The 14976-nt window shown below is 42.9% G+C and overlaps 1 protein-coding gene and 1 long non-coding RNA gene across 3 annotated transcripts in view; one reads left to right on the forward strand and one right to left on the reverse strand.

Moving 5' to 3' along the window:
* The window catches only part of LOC146798232 (endothelial PAS domain-containing protein 1-like), a 522541-nt gene that overhangs the window by 129473 nt on the left and 378092 nt on the right, over window positions 1-14976 (forward strand). The window lies entirely within an intron of this gene.
* The window catches only part of LOC146798233 (uncharacterized), a 94884-nt gene continuing 80112 nt past the window's right edge, over window positions 205-14976 (reverse strand). The window contains exons 4-6 of the long non-coding RNA XR_014968648.1: window positions 1348-1445; window positions 718-815; window positions 205-351 (exon numbers count right to left, since the gene is read on the reverse strand). This is a non-coding gene — a long non-coding RNA (uncharacterized LOC146798233). The remainder of the gene's footprint in view (window positions 352-717; window positions 816-1347; window positions 1446-14976) is intronic.

Below are 14976 nucleotides of genomic sequence, written 5' to 3' on the forward strand. Positions count from 1 at the left end.
TCTTCCCCTTCATATCTTCATGTGTGGTGTATGTTGCAGCAGGCCACAATGCAAAAATTGTCACATATCCAGTCAATTGAACTGATTAGTCCCTGCTTCTCATAGAAACAATCAAGTAGCAGAGCACTGCATGTCAGTAAGTCAAAACTGAAAATCCACAGTTGGAAGTTTTATTTTTCAAACAGATAAAAGTCCATAAGTCATAGTCCTGATCATATGTTGATGAGTTGGACAAATTGTTGACACGTGGATATATAAACCAAACAACCCAGTTAGACAAAATGTTGACACGTAGATACAAGAGCGAAACAGCCGACACGTGTTTCGTCGCTTAAAGCGACTTTTTCAAGGCTGTTGACAAAAAGATCAATGAGAATCAGATTTAAAAATATAGTAGTAGTGGAAAAATGAATTAATTAGTTCCAAAGGAGAAAAGGAAGTTTATGAAGAACCACCAAAATATACAAGATTAGTTAATCATAAGGGAAGATTTGAAGACTAAATCAAGCCCTATGGGAAAAGAAGTAAATAGCACTGTATCAACCCAAAGATAAAAGCAAGAAATAAGCAGATGGTGATAAGTTAAAGATTAATGAGTACCCAAACCGTGAGAAAATATTGTAATAAAACACCCAGTGTAAGGCGAAAGTGTGACTAAAAACAAGCAGAAAAAACGAGAAAAGAGAGAAAGGAACGAATCAACAAGTGAATAATCACCTCAAATACTAGAAACCAAATGATATCCGACAACTCGACTCAATCTGAAGTGTTGTCAAAGAACCCGTAATATATCTCCACGGAAAACTCCGTATTTCCTGTAAAAATGAGAGTAAAATATATGTATATATGAGTGCACATGGCATACGCTCCACACAAGGAGATTGTCAAAGGACCTAATATTAAGGCACCCGAACTAATCATAACGTCGTTCATAAACTGAGTATAAAATACAAGAAAACCAAACAAAAATGCTAATGGCTTATGTCACAAGCGCATTTGTATAACATAGTTTTGTAAACGACATAGTCACATCCTGTCCAGTTGATAATACCCTATTCAACATCTCGACTCATAAGGATCTATCCAAATTTTAAAAAGACAAATGTCATGTCTAACATAATATGCGAAAAAATCCAAACTATTAGAATAACATCTCACCATTTTCAATTGCTACATAGTAACTGTTTCAAAAAACCAGATGTCAGTATATGGCATGCAATGTTTTAGCAATCCTATAATTAAATAAAAAATGCCTGACCTTAATTTTGTATGTGCGCTCTACTTGATGTATATAAGTCGTCAAACTCCTTAATGTAAAACATTAAACATTTTGTTAAAAAAGCTTACCCGGCAGCAGTAGAAGCTGAAAAAATACTCAAAAATTTAGACTAAGTCCGGGCCCAAGTAAAAGGCCCTCCTGGATTCTGATAACATCCCTTAACACTCTGTAAATGATAAAGAAAAAGGGGGAGAATAAGTCTAAACCGTTTAAAAGCACCTGATTACGTCATCCACGTTAGACCGACGTAACACGTACAGACATATTACGTGTCACCGCCATTTTAGTAGTTTGTATACATATGTTATCAGAATAGACGACAATAATGTGTGGAGCATGAAGCACATATGTATCCAAGTAGATACCAACAGTATAATAACTGACGGTAAAATAGCAACAACAACAGTATTTAAAAACGCGCTCAAACGCGTTCACAAAAGAATACTCAATACCAGAATCTAAGTAAATTTAGTCACGGAAAAACGTAAGAAATATCATAAAGAAGGAAACAAAAAGAGGACCCAACTTACAATACATGCATAGAGTAGTTAGTAACGAAAGGAAAGAAAAAGATGCATATCAAATGTATATTCAGCTCAAAGTAAATATTATCAATCAATCAATCAAATCAATCAATCAAAGACATTTATAGAGCGCACTACTCACCCGTAGGGTCTCAAGGCGCTAAGGGGGGGGGGGGTGCCGTTACTGCTCGAACAGCCAGGTCTTGAGCTTCTTCCTGAAGGAGAGGTGGTCTTGGGTCAGGCGCAGGTCGGCCGGGAGGGAGTTCCAGGTCTTGGCGGCCAGGTAGGAGAAGGACCTTCCTCCTGTTGTCGCTCTACGGATGTGTGGGACGGCGGCGAGGGCGTGGCTGGCTGATCGGAGGTGGCGTTTGGGAGCGTAGAAGTTGATTCGGTTGTTGAGGTAGCTCGGGCTTTGATCGTGTAGGGCTTTGTGTGCGTGGGTGAGGAGACGGAAGGTGATTCTTTTGTTGACGGGGAGCCAATGCAGGTCTCTCAGGTGTCCGGAGATGTGGCTGTTTCGTGGGATGTCGAGGATAAGTCTGGCTGAGGTGTTCTGGATCCGCTGGAGTCTCTTCTGGAGCTTGGCGGTGGTTCCGGCGTAGAGGGCGTTGCCGTAGTCCAGTCGGCTGGTGACGAGGGCGTGGGTGACGGTCTTCCTGGTCTCCGTGGGGATCCACCAGAAGATCTTCCGTAGCATGCGCAGGATGTTGAAGCACGACGAGGAGACGGCGTTGACTTGTCTGGTCATGGAGAGGGAGGAGTCCAGGATGAAGCCCAGGTTGCGTGCGTGGTTCGTCGGTTTGGGTGCGGTGCCCAGGGCGGGGGGCCACCAGGAGTCGTCCCAGGCGGTGGGCGAGGAGCCCAGGATGAGGACCTCCGTCTTGTCTGAGTTCAGTTTCAGGCGGCTGGTCGTCATCCACTCGGCTACATCCTTCATCCCTTCGTGCAGGTTAGCTCTGGCGGTGGCGGGGTCGTTGGTCAGGGAGAGGATCAGCTGGGTGTCGTCGGCGTAGGAGATTATGTTGAGGTTGTGTTGGCGTGCGATGGCCGCGAGGGGGCTCATGTACACTATAAAGCAGATCAAAAAACAAATAGTAACATCAAATTTGAGAAATCATAAAAATGTATGTGTAAACAGTAATAGTCATGTACATCAAAAAATACCACATTCGCATATATGGTAGACATATCATAGATAAATATAATCCCAAAATATTACAATAATTAATAAAGTAACAGATTACATACATCTTAATGCCACAAGTATTAAAAACAGCAAATGACCGCATAAAGTATGTTATAACAACGGTAAAGGCAGATACAGCAAATAAACTTCCATCCTGGAAGTGAGGGTAGAATAAACGAGAACGTATCACTGTTCAAACAGCATTACAGATGGTAGCCAGAATTAAGGCCTCATATATAGGAACCAAAAATTTATCGCAGTGTTAATTTAACCTTTGAGAAATACATACATTTCTCTATCAAAATTGAGACCCTGTTCTACCGTTCGTAATTTACAAATCCAAGATGCTTCCAGTTTACGTAGGCGCAAAACCTTGTCACCTCCCCTAGGGTTGTCTTCAACAATTTCAAGTCCATAATATTTGATAACTGACAGTTCTGCAGAACCATGTCTTTTGTTGAAATGTACCGCTAGGGGATAACTTGTATTCCATTTCTAATGGCCCGTATGTGTTCCTGTAATCTCTCTTTTACAGGTCTAATCGTACTACCAACATATATCTTTTTACATCCACATATGATACAATATACCATATACTTGGTGTTACAATTCATGCTTGCTAGTGCTTGGTGTTGCTCATCTCTGAACAGATGTAATCTATCTTCTCATTGGATGATAACACAGCTGTTGGCCGCAATATCACTCTCATTTAGTGCCTTTTCTTGTAGTTTACAGTCCCCACTGCTTGAAGGTACAGCATTTTTTCTTTCTTATTTGCTAGTAACCCCGTCATCTTCTTTGGCCTTAGATTTTGAAAAATAGTTTCAGATCTTTTTCTGGCCAGACATTCAACGAAAACAAAACAAAAGAAACAAGCATTGCAAAGCCAATCTGTCTCGCTTTGCTGAAGGCTGCTTGCTGTCAGCACTGTCTTTGCGAATGCTTGTAGAATTGCTGTGCAAGTATTGCTCAGCTAGCAGTGGGTGGACATCTCTGAATTTATTTTTATACTCCCATGATGACCATAATGTTGCATCTAAATTCTACATGTTACCCATCTTTTTAGTATAGAACACAACGTTCCGAGATGGTTTAATTTTTTTTCAATACAAGATGGCTGTGGCTGTTACTATTTACATTGTCAATGCTTGTAAAATAACATCACAAGCATTAGCAAAGTCTATAGTGGTGGGTGGCCATTTTGGAAGTATAGAAAATAATGTTCTAAGGTGGCAGCCTACCGCAGTTAGCTTTGTCAATTCCTGCGACACAACTTTACAAGCACTGGCAAAGCCAATAGTAGAGCGACAAGTGGTGTAGGGTGTGCACCAATGGTCTCAAGGAAGGCAAAGTAGCAAAGAGGGAGAGGAGCATGGAGAGAGCCACTGAGTGACTTCAGTGCTCAGTATCGGCAGAGGAAGGACAGGAGAGAGCAACATACAAGCAGTGCAGGAGTGGAATACGAGGCAGCGGCGGCTCCTCCGCTAAGGCTGAGGAGCGACGCCCCACTGAGTTCAAAGGAAAAATAAAATGATAAAAATGCAGCGATTGTATGGAGCCTTGGTCAGGTTAGGGCAGGGCTTGCCTGTCCTCGCAGGGAGGAGGAGTGGTTGCCTCACTATAAGTGCGCATGACCTTTTTGGCCTGCCGTCTTGGGTAGGGCAAACCGTCATGCGCACTTAGCATGCTCTCCACCTAGCTGTATTGCAAGGCCGGGTGGAGAACATGCACAGGCTCCCACTCCCTGTCTGAGCACTGAACCAGGGCACTCAGACCAATCACAACGCTGCTGTCATTCTGGTATTCGCAGCGTTGTCATTGGCTAGGGGATTCTGGGAGCCTGTGTGCTTCCTGCTTCCAGGAGAATACATAAGAGGATGGAGGAGAGGCGGCAACCAACAGGTAAGTGAGCTTTTCTTTTCTTTCTTTCTTTTTTTTTTTTTTGTAATTTCCTAACCACCCACCCGCCCCACCACTACATTTCCCCAGCGGCCACTCCTGATTCGAGGATGACTGGAAAACCAAGGGTATCTAGGGAGAAGGGGAGGAGAAAGAGACAGAGAGTGGAAGGAGCAAGATGTGCATGCCTGTCAAGTGCTAAATCTGAAATGCTTGAGATAAATCGAAAATGAAAACAGTTGCTTGACGTCGACATTGTAAGGACACACACATTCAATCACAAAACAAGGTGAAACTGAAATGATCCAGTGGCAGGACAACCATAATAATAATGAGTACAGCCATTGAATCAGTAGCACAAACTTGAAATGGACAAGAAAGCCTTTCAATCATGCGAAACTGGCAAATCCAAAGCCTGCTTCAATTATGAGTTAAAAAATTGATTATAATACTTTCTTGGACAGACAACTAAAGATGTGTGTACCAAAGCCACAAAAAACAGGAGTGGGCTGTAATGAAAATCCATCCAACATATATAGTATTGAAGAATTGTTGTGCTTATTTACATTTCTGCATCTGCATCCATTTCACTACCCTCAGCTCATTCAGGTCCTACATTAGCTATTCCTTTCATGTTTAAAGGCCACTAACGTGATATTGCTACCAAAGCCCTGCAGCTCCTCTACCACTGACACAGACAGTCCATAAACCAATTAAACCAATGGTAGCATACACATATTTGGGCAATTCACAGAAAAAGTAGTATGTATGCACTCAAAAAGTAATCCAATTAATGGTTGCAGATTACTACTTTTTGGAATTCGTGCACATTTCTTGTCGAGCACTCGGTTTCCAATTCCCTAATGCGTAATTCTACATAGAATAGACTTTCAGCACTGGAAAATGGTGTCCAGTGTGCAAATGCTTTTCTTTTCTTTCATTCTCCGTGGGAAACACTTTTCTTCAAGGAGAAACCCCTGCTAGTACATCCCCTTCAAATTTAGAAGAGGGAAACGGTCGTATTGGAGTTTGTGAATGCTCGCAAATGTAACCAGTCCTTGTTCTGCCCACCTCCTACCTCCCAATGCTTGCTTGGGGGTTACAACTGTGTATTTCTCCACACCTGTAGTGGAGAAACATGTTGTAAACTCATTTACTCCTGTGAGGATTCTTATTGTGAATTACTGATTAGCATAACAGATAGCGTTTTTGGTTTTAAAATGTGTTATGAACTGCCCTCCTTAGTTTCTAATGTGTGTATATGTATTATGTGGTTATAAGTGATATATCTTTTATCAGTGCATCGATTACAGCGCTATAGTGTCAACCAGAAACGATTTTCACTATGACCAGAAAGGTTCTAGCACTCCTTTGGATTTCAAAATAATAAAGCAAATACTTTTCAGTTTTCTAGACATCCCAAAAATGTGTCACCCCCTTATAACTGTATAATGTGTGTATCTGGCGTAAGGGGTGGGTTTAAGAACTTAAATTATTAAAAATTAGGAGTCCCAGAATCAGAATGCATGGTTTTTATGACAAAGGGCCTGATTACGATGATGGTGGGCCCACCACCGATAGCCCATCGGAATAAGGATTTCCGCCCGCCTCATAATGATGGTGGGTGAATGTATTGCATTTGGAGAGACCGACCGCCACGGATCCGAGGGGCTCAAGGAGTCCGTTGGTTTGTTGGAAGATCAGTAATACCTACAATGGTGGTGGTGCCTGCCAGGCACCGCCGTAGGTATTACAATGTTCCTTTCCACAGGCCCATTCATGGCTGTGAACCTGCCATGAAAAGGCTGGCGGAAAGGGACATTGGGGGCCCGTAGCGGGCCCCCTTGCTTCCTGGGCCTCAGCTTTGGGTCTTAGGTGCCCCCTACATATCCCTGCACCATGTGGCAGGCACCGCATGGTGCCTGCCACGTAGTACAGGGATATGTAGATGTTCATGCTTTGTATTGCGGCGTGTGCTGCAGCCCGCAGCACCCGCCGCAATACAAAAGATAGACATTACGACTGCTGTGGTGGCGGTCGCATCCTAATTGGGCTGGCAGGACCGACGACTTGTAGTCGGGCGGTCCCCTTTCCGAATGGATGGCGGTCGGACGCAAGTCCGACCACCATTCTAATGAGGGCCTAAGCAATAACTGGCTGAATGGGTCACGGGAAATGACATTGGGCTAATCAAGTATTCCAGAGTATAACCCAGTCTTCCCGTCCTGAGAAACCAGGCAGGGAAAGCTGCACTTTTTTCAACTAGAATATGAACAGCTGCATGATTTCGCCAACACAACTGAAAACCAAGTTAAATTCAGCAAGCTGCCAATACCATGTAAAGCTTGACCCTCACAGCTGACACGGAAGGAGGTGAACACTTTTTTGACTCCTTAAAGTGTAGCAAGATTGACTTAGTAAAAAAGGTAGCCATTTCCTAAATGCAAAATCTCATTTGCCAGTATGCTAGTATTCTTTCTAAGGAGTATTTTAACCAAACATGCATTCTGAATTCAAGATGTCACATTGCATATATTAGTAGCTCGTCATGTACTGTTAATTTCTTTAAAATGAAATGGGGAAAAATACAAATATGAAAAATTGAAGAATTAAACCAGCCTTCATAAAAGCTACTTGATCCCGAACCACTTTGCAACTGTGAGGTTACCATATTAGCTTTTTACAGAAAAGCTAATATGGTAACATATATGCAGCACATGTAGAAAGAGGAAATAATGAAGATGACTTGTGCTGCCTTGTGTTACTCCAGATTTACTAAGCCACACAAGGCCAGGCAAGGTGGCTTTGCTTGGGCTAGCAAATCTAGCTGAAGCACTTGCATTGATTTGTGCCACCTTACATGATGCAGTGGCAAGGTAAGGACTTTGTAAATCTGGGTCCTGCTGATTGTGGGGCCCATTTCCTGTAGTCAGCCTGGAATCAACGTGGGGTGATCAATGGTATGGTAACCTGGTTTTGGACTGGACTGATTACAGACACACAGCTCAACCTGAGATGTCATAGTGGTGGGATGTGATTACTGTGTTTGTGACAACTTTGCTGCCTTTGCCTTATCCTGCTGCTATCCTGACAATCACTGGGCCATTACTGGGTTGTTGGAAATTGCCCTTTTCCGGTAGTCAGCCTGGGAATCAACATTTGGTGATCAATAGGATGGTAAACAGGATTTGGATTGGTCTGATATTAGACACATAGCAGAACCTGAGATGTCTTAGTTGTGGGGCGTGCTCACTGTGTTTGTAACAACTTTGCTGTCTTTGCCTTTTCCTGCTGCTACCCTGCCCAATCACTACGCCATTACCGGTTTGTTGGAAATTGCCCTTTTTGCAGAGTTACCCCAATCTTTTTGCCTTCCTCCTTCTCTGTTTATGACCTTGTTTTTTTGGCTTTGGGGCTCTGAGCACTTTACCACTTCTAATCAGTGGTAAAGTGCATGTGCTTCTTCCCTAAACATGAGTGTAATTGGTGTATGCATGACTAACATATTTAACTTTTAAGTCCCTTGTAAAGTGGTATACGATATACCCAGGGCCTGTAAGTTAAATGCTACTAGTGGGCTGCAGCACTGATGGTGCCACCCACAAAAGTAGCCTTTTAAACCTGTCTCATGCCTGGCACTGCAGTGCCTGTGTGTGCAGTTTACTGCTACTTCGACTTGACATTTAAAAATACTTACCAAGGCTTAAACACCCCTTTTATTACGTAGAAGTCACCCCTATGGTAGGCCCTGGGTAGCCCCAAGGACAGGGTGCTATGTAAGTAAAAGGTAGGACATGTACTGTTATGTTTTGCATTTCCTGGTAGTGACAAACAGCCTATATCGTTTGTCACTCATAGGTTAGCATTGGAAGTTCCCTTATACCTTAATAAGTGGAAATTCCTGATCAGAGAGGAGTAGCTTTTTAATTCCATTCTGCTGGTACAGTAGGATTTATATTACTATTTTAGAAATGCCACTTTTAGAAAGTGGACATTTCTCTGCACTTACTGCTCTGTGTGCCTTACAGCATGTCTCCAATACACATCTGGGTTAGGCTGGGTGACAGCTACCTTTGTGCATGTGGATGGTATAATGTGCTCGAGTCGGGTCCAGGAGGAAATAGTGCCAATTTACATATACATGGTTCTTTCCTAAAGTTGCCTTCCCTTTGTCACATCGACTTTGCCACACATTTGCATTTGTGATGATTGGGTTAGGTTCTGAGAAACACCGACCTTGCTGACACAAAAGAACTTTGTAAGAACACTATCACGCTGCCTTGGCATTATGTGTAAGGCCTTCACATGCATGGTACAAATGTGTTTGTTATTACGTCCATATGGTGACGCAGCTATCTGTGGAATACAAACAATAGGCAGCCTGATCACAATCACGACCCAAGGCAAGGATGGCCCTTTCTATATATATCAGTTTATTTCCAAATACAATCAGAGGAGATGCTACTGCTGACTTTGAGGGGTATTGCATGCTGAAGCTTTTGCCTACCAGCTAACTGACATCTCCATGAGGGGTGTCCAGTTCATGGAAAAGACAGGGTTCTACATTCTTACCCACCAGGTAAATGGGCTAGATCATCCAGAAGTGGGATTCTTGGCAGACCATAAATTCACACCCTAGACACATAGGTTAGGGTTTGCATCATAGAAGTACGTTAGATTGTTATAATACTATATATGTATGCATATATAAGCTATCTCCACAAAATGGTGGAATTCTTTGTTTTGTTCACACTTTTGACACTCATTATATCTTTTGTCAGCTTCTGTCTATTAATCATTACAGCACATTCCTTCTATACAAGAATCACTATGGTTCAATTAATATTGAAAAACGTCCCTGCATGAATTCTTTGTATATTCTCTGGGCAAAAGAGAGCACGAGTGACTGTTCAAAACGTTCTAGATCTGTCACCGTGTTCGTGAGTGAACAGAGTTGTCATGTTCAGTAGTTGCAAGAACTGTTCGCTCCCTGACTAGGTTAGGGGGGCTTACAATGACACTGTGAGCTAGCTGGTCAAAGGGACAACATATGCTCTGAGGGTGCATGGAATCAGTCTGGCACAATCCTAACTTTATGTAGTCCGAAAACACACAGTTCCTACTGATTTGTGTAAACTACATGACATGGCGCCACCAACGTTGGTTGGTTTCTTATTGTGTTTTAATCAACTGAGTAGCGAAATCATTTTTCTTAAGAGATCCCAACATACCTTTTCAACCTGAGACATCTGTGCTAGTACGGAACATCTTCCTCAGCTGAGTAGCTAAACCCTATGTATAGGCTGTGGTTATAATTCAAACTTGAAAGGACCTAATTCCCATTGTGCTAGCAAAATTTTAGAAATAATTCTACATATCATGGCGCAAAACATTTAGGAGAACTGTAGACATGCAGTTACACAAAAACTACTACAACATGACCTCACACTAGAAGGTTGGAAGTTATCTTCATGGTACAAGCACACAAGGCATATAGAGGTATTTTACTCATGAGTTACATTCCCTGCTGCAGAAGATGCTACACAAGTATTTTACGAATATGAAATAGGCAAAATACCAAACTCATACACTCCATATGAGGAAATAGAAGTTCCTCTCACTTACCAAGAAAATGCTGATTGGTTTAAATGCGTCCTCTGCCATAGTATACAAAACGTGAGACTGGGCCCACTCAGTAATGAAGGGGCGACATAGCCAGTCCTAGCTGGTTACACACCGCATCCCTGTGTGGATCAGTTGACTGCAGGCCAGCTGCGGACATTATATAATAACTTAGTTTCAATTTACAGAAGCCTCACAAAATTTGAGATGCGCACATTAAAACCTGCGTGGATTGTTCTAGCAGGAGCACCCTAGTTAGTTAGCATCAGCCCACAAACACAAAGCAGTAATGGAAAATGTTCCCACCAAAAAGGAAGAAATTCCATTTTGTATCGCACAGAAAACAAACCAACTTGAAGCAGTATTTCCCCAAATAGGCCCGCTTGACAAACACAGGATACTACCAAACTGATTGCAGATGGAGATGGCTCCCACAATAGAGGCATGTGCCACTTGGGGCACAGTCTTTGCTGCGGTATTTACCAGAAAACATAGTACCCCTTCTTTGGCGATTCTACCTTAAGTATTAAAACGGGTCCAGAATAAACATGGGGCAGCACCTTCCCTGGACTTAGGAATTAAACTGATGGGCAATTTTGCTGCAGTATCCACGATAATGCTGAGTACCATTAACGAGGAAGCAGCAGCGTTAGCCATATGCCAACGCCTAAGGGATTTGCCTCCTGCAAAGCAGAAGCGAGAATTCCCTAAAATGATCAAAGAAACCTATGCTACGCTGGATAGAGATAATTTGGGAGCCAGACCAGGGAAACCTCAATTAAAGAGTAATTCTGAAAAAGATAACTCTAAGCAAGTACCCGATTTTCCAACTAAGAAGGAGTGGGCCAATAAGAAAAACAAGGATAAAACAAAATCATAGGGTGTGTCTCCTGCACAGGAATCACAGAAAAACGTTACAACTTACGTAACTGTGATACTGTTAAACCGCCTAATAGGTATCAAGATACTGATTCATGTTCCTCTCGTTCCTTCCAGGATTCATTCGACAAACGTTCGGAGAGAGGAGGACACTCAGAGCAGAGATCAGAGGAGCATGTGAAACCTAGGAAGGAGTCGCAATGCTTGTCTCACTACATAATAAAACAGGAAGACAAGCCTAAAGCATCCAAACCACAATTTAAAAAGAAGGTAGCCAGACTTAAGGTCAGGCCTTCTCCAGATTTTGCGGACACTGCTTCTGACTGGGGAATAGGCAGTGACGATGCTAGACAACTTGGCAGAAGTCACAATAGTTTGCCAGAACCTGATGAATTGCCTGGTAGGAGTAGCGCTGAATGAGTAGATCACGTTGGAAACACTGGACATCAGGGTAAGCGTTCCACATCGTTTATATAAATTCCAACGAAGGTTGGAAGGGGGCATACCCAGATTTATTAATGTCCTCTTTTGGGAGGAACTCACTCAAGGTTATGACATTTTATTGGCTGAAAAAGAATGGCCACTGAACTTCGTAATGGATTGCCTAAAGGGGGAAACCAGGATTTAACCACCCTTTTTAGACCTCGTTCCAGAATTGATTAAACATTCATACACCAGGGAGTGGGCTTCAGCACTAGCTCCTGCGTAATACCACAACCATGTGGGGTTACCTTATCATGGTATACCATTGAGGACAACCCCACAACCTCAAAGACAATACCCATTAAAAAATGAAGCCAAACAACAAGTTAGGGAAATCCTAAAACATCTTGAATGTCAAGGTGTAACTGAGAGTTGCACCTCTTCAATTAACAATCCTTTCTTTCCAGTAATGAAACCAGATCAATCATACCATCTAGTATTAGATTACAGACATTCGAACACAGCTAATCGCACATTTGCAGTACAAAATGCACACGTTGCTGCACTAATTAATAACATTGTGTGGAGAAAATACAAAACAACACTAGACAACTCGAATGGATTTTTCTGCCAAAATATAGCTCCTGGAAGCAGATATTTGACAGCTTTTATGGCGCTAGGTTCTCAAAAACAATTTTGCCATTTACCACAGAGGTATAAGAATAGCCACGGGCTGTTTTCAGCCAGAGTCACAAAATTGCTTGAGAACTTTTATGAACAGGCATTATCATATGTCGATGATATATACTTAAGGGACAATGACCTGATGGAACACTTGACCAGAGAGAACTGCATAATCTGGGGGTTTGCTCATATGGGCTATAGATTCAATTTTTTAAAATCTAAAATTGTCCACTTCAGTGTCCTGTTCCTGGGATACGAACTGTCTAGTAAAGGCAAGAGCCTGGCAATCCATGTTTTTTAGAAGATCACCAATGACTCTGAAAAGAATACAATCCATATTACGATTCTTACATTTTGGAAGAACATACATTCCAGACTACACAGAACAAGTAAAATCATTCTACGACTTGATACGTCCAGACGTCTCAGGCACACACTGGACAGAAGAACACATGGAAATGTTACCTTCTGTTCAAGCTGACATGATACCTTTGAAACATTTACACACATGTGTGAACACAACAAACTTGGTGATCCATGTAATCGCGGGTACATCAAGATATACAAATGTCAGGTTCAATGAAGGTGACAGTGCTGATTGCATATACATTGCATCTCTATAGTAATGCAGACATGTATTTTGCACCCAAAGAAAAAATACTGACAGCAGTTCAGACTGTTGTAGTGAGAGAGCGTGCCCTTGCACTAGGAAAATGCATTATTGTCATGACCCCGGTACTGACCTTAGAGGTGGTAACCAGAGCAAGTGTTCCAAATGCTAAAGCTCTCCATCCAAGATGGATACAATGTAAATGTAAATGTAAATGTATGTGTCTTGTAAAGCGCACTGCTGCCCTGAGGCGTCCTGGCGCTGTAGACCGCTGGGGAACCCGTCCTGGCTATCCCTGTGAGATGGTACCTCCAGGGTATCTCCAAGGTGAAACCAGGCATCCCCGGCGAATGTGGGGGGCCGTTGTGGAGATGAGGCAAGCTAATGCCCAGAGTTGCCGAGTGTGTTCCTGGTTAGAGTAGGTACCGAGGCGAGAATTATCGAGTCCGTTTTTTTTTACCCTGGTCCACGACCCTGCCGCGTCAGGAATTGAACCCTGGTCCCTGGCCGATTCTCTGCTTGCGGATCTGCCGCCTCTAACCAGTGAGCCACACCTCTCCACAATGGGCAACTCCCTCACTGCAACAGATGTAGACTACAGATTCAACGCGAAATTCCAGCCACAAACATTTCTCCACAATGAGCAAGAATATCCTCTGCTCAATTAAATTATGCCTCTAGCTCGCTATTACTTCATCATTTATACAGATGGTTCTTCTCAGCCTGCTGTAGGGACAAACCACCAATATTCAGCCCCATATGCAGTCGTAAAACGCTGTATGCACGATGGAAGCATACATCCTGAAAAACCTATACGCAGTCTCTAGGTGATTGCACAGCACAGCTGGCAGAACTTAAGGCTCTAGTACTGGCACTACAGAAAACGGATGCTGGATTCCCCACACGTATAGTGTGGGATTCATATTATTGTGTACAGTCATACAATGAGTATCTTCATTATTGTAGCGAAAATGGATTCAGGGACTCAAAGCGCAGCACAGTGAAGCACAAATTGCTTTCGGAACAGGTGGCCAAGCTGAAAGAATGCCTGCCGAGGGCTCATGTCATTCCTACATGTAGTCATCAACGTGTTGGTGTACACGTTGTTGGGAATTTATTGGCTGATGAAGCCGCAAAAATGACGGTTCGCACTGCCACGGTTGCTGCAATAACTCGTTCGAGTACAAGAATAGACATCATAGTGGCTTTCAATGCTGTGCTCAGTGACACACGCCTGCCGAAAGGCTTTCCGCTAAAGTGCTCCTGGATGCACAAAATACACTGTATGCTTAGCTTTTAGTAGTGGGGGACAGAGTAATACAAAACAGTGATTGCAGACTGGTATTAATTCAGGCTGCACATGAGGGTCTGGCTTCTGCACATGCAGGGGTGGCTGATACAATTTTGTCATTGCAGCAATGCTATTGGTGGTCAGGTCTGTATAAACAGACCAAGGAATTTGTTCAGAGATGTGACATCTGTCAACAGATGAAAGGACCCACCATGGCGCGTCCACCCCATACACCTCTTTTGAATTCAAACAAACCTCTGGCTTTTGTTTACTTGGACCACTACAGTCCCTATCATCAGATGGGGCTTACAAGTACATCTTGGTGACTGTAGATTCCTACTTTTGATTCCTGTGGGTATGGCCACAGCGATTGCCTGAAGACCGAATTGTTATAAAGAATCTGCGAGTCTTTATCGGGACATATGCAGTTAGCACACTATATTCTGATCAAGGTCTGGCGTTTAGCTCTCTGGCTTACGACGAGGCAATGGGAAGTTTGGGTGTGCACTTATGTTTCTCATCTCCCTTCCATCCAGAGACAAAAGTGGTAGTGGAGAGGAAAAACCGGGACTTAAAGCC

Source organism: Triturus cristatus, chromosome 9 (genome assembly GCF_964204655.1).
Source record: "Triturus cristatus chromosome 9, aTriCri1.1, whole genome shotgun sequence".
NCBI classification, from domain to species: domain Eukaryota; kingdom Metazoa; phylum Chordata; class Amphibia; order Caudata; family Salamandridae; genus Triturus; species Triturus cristatus.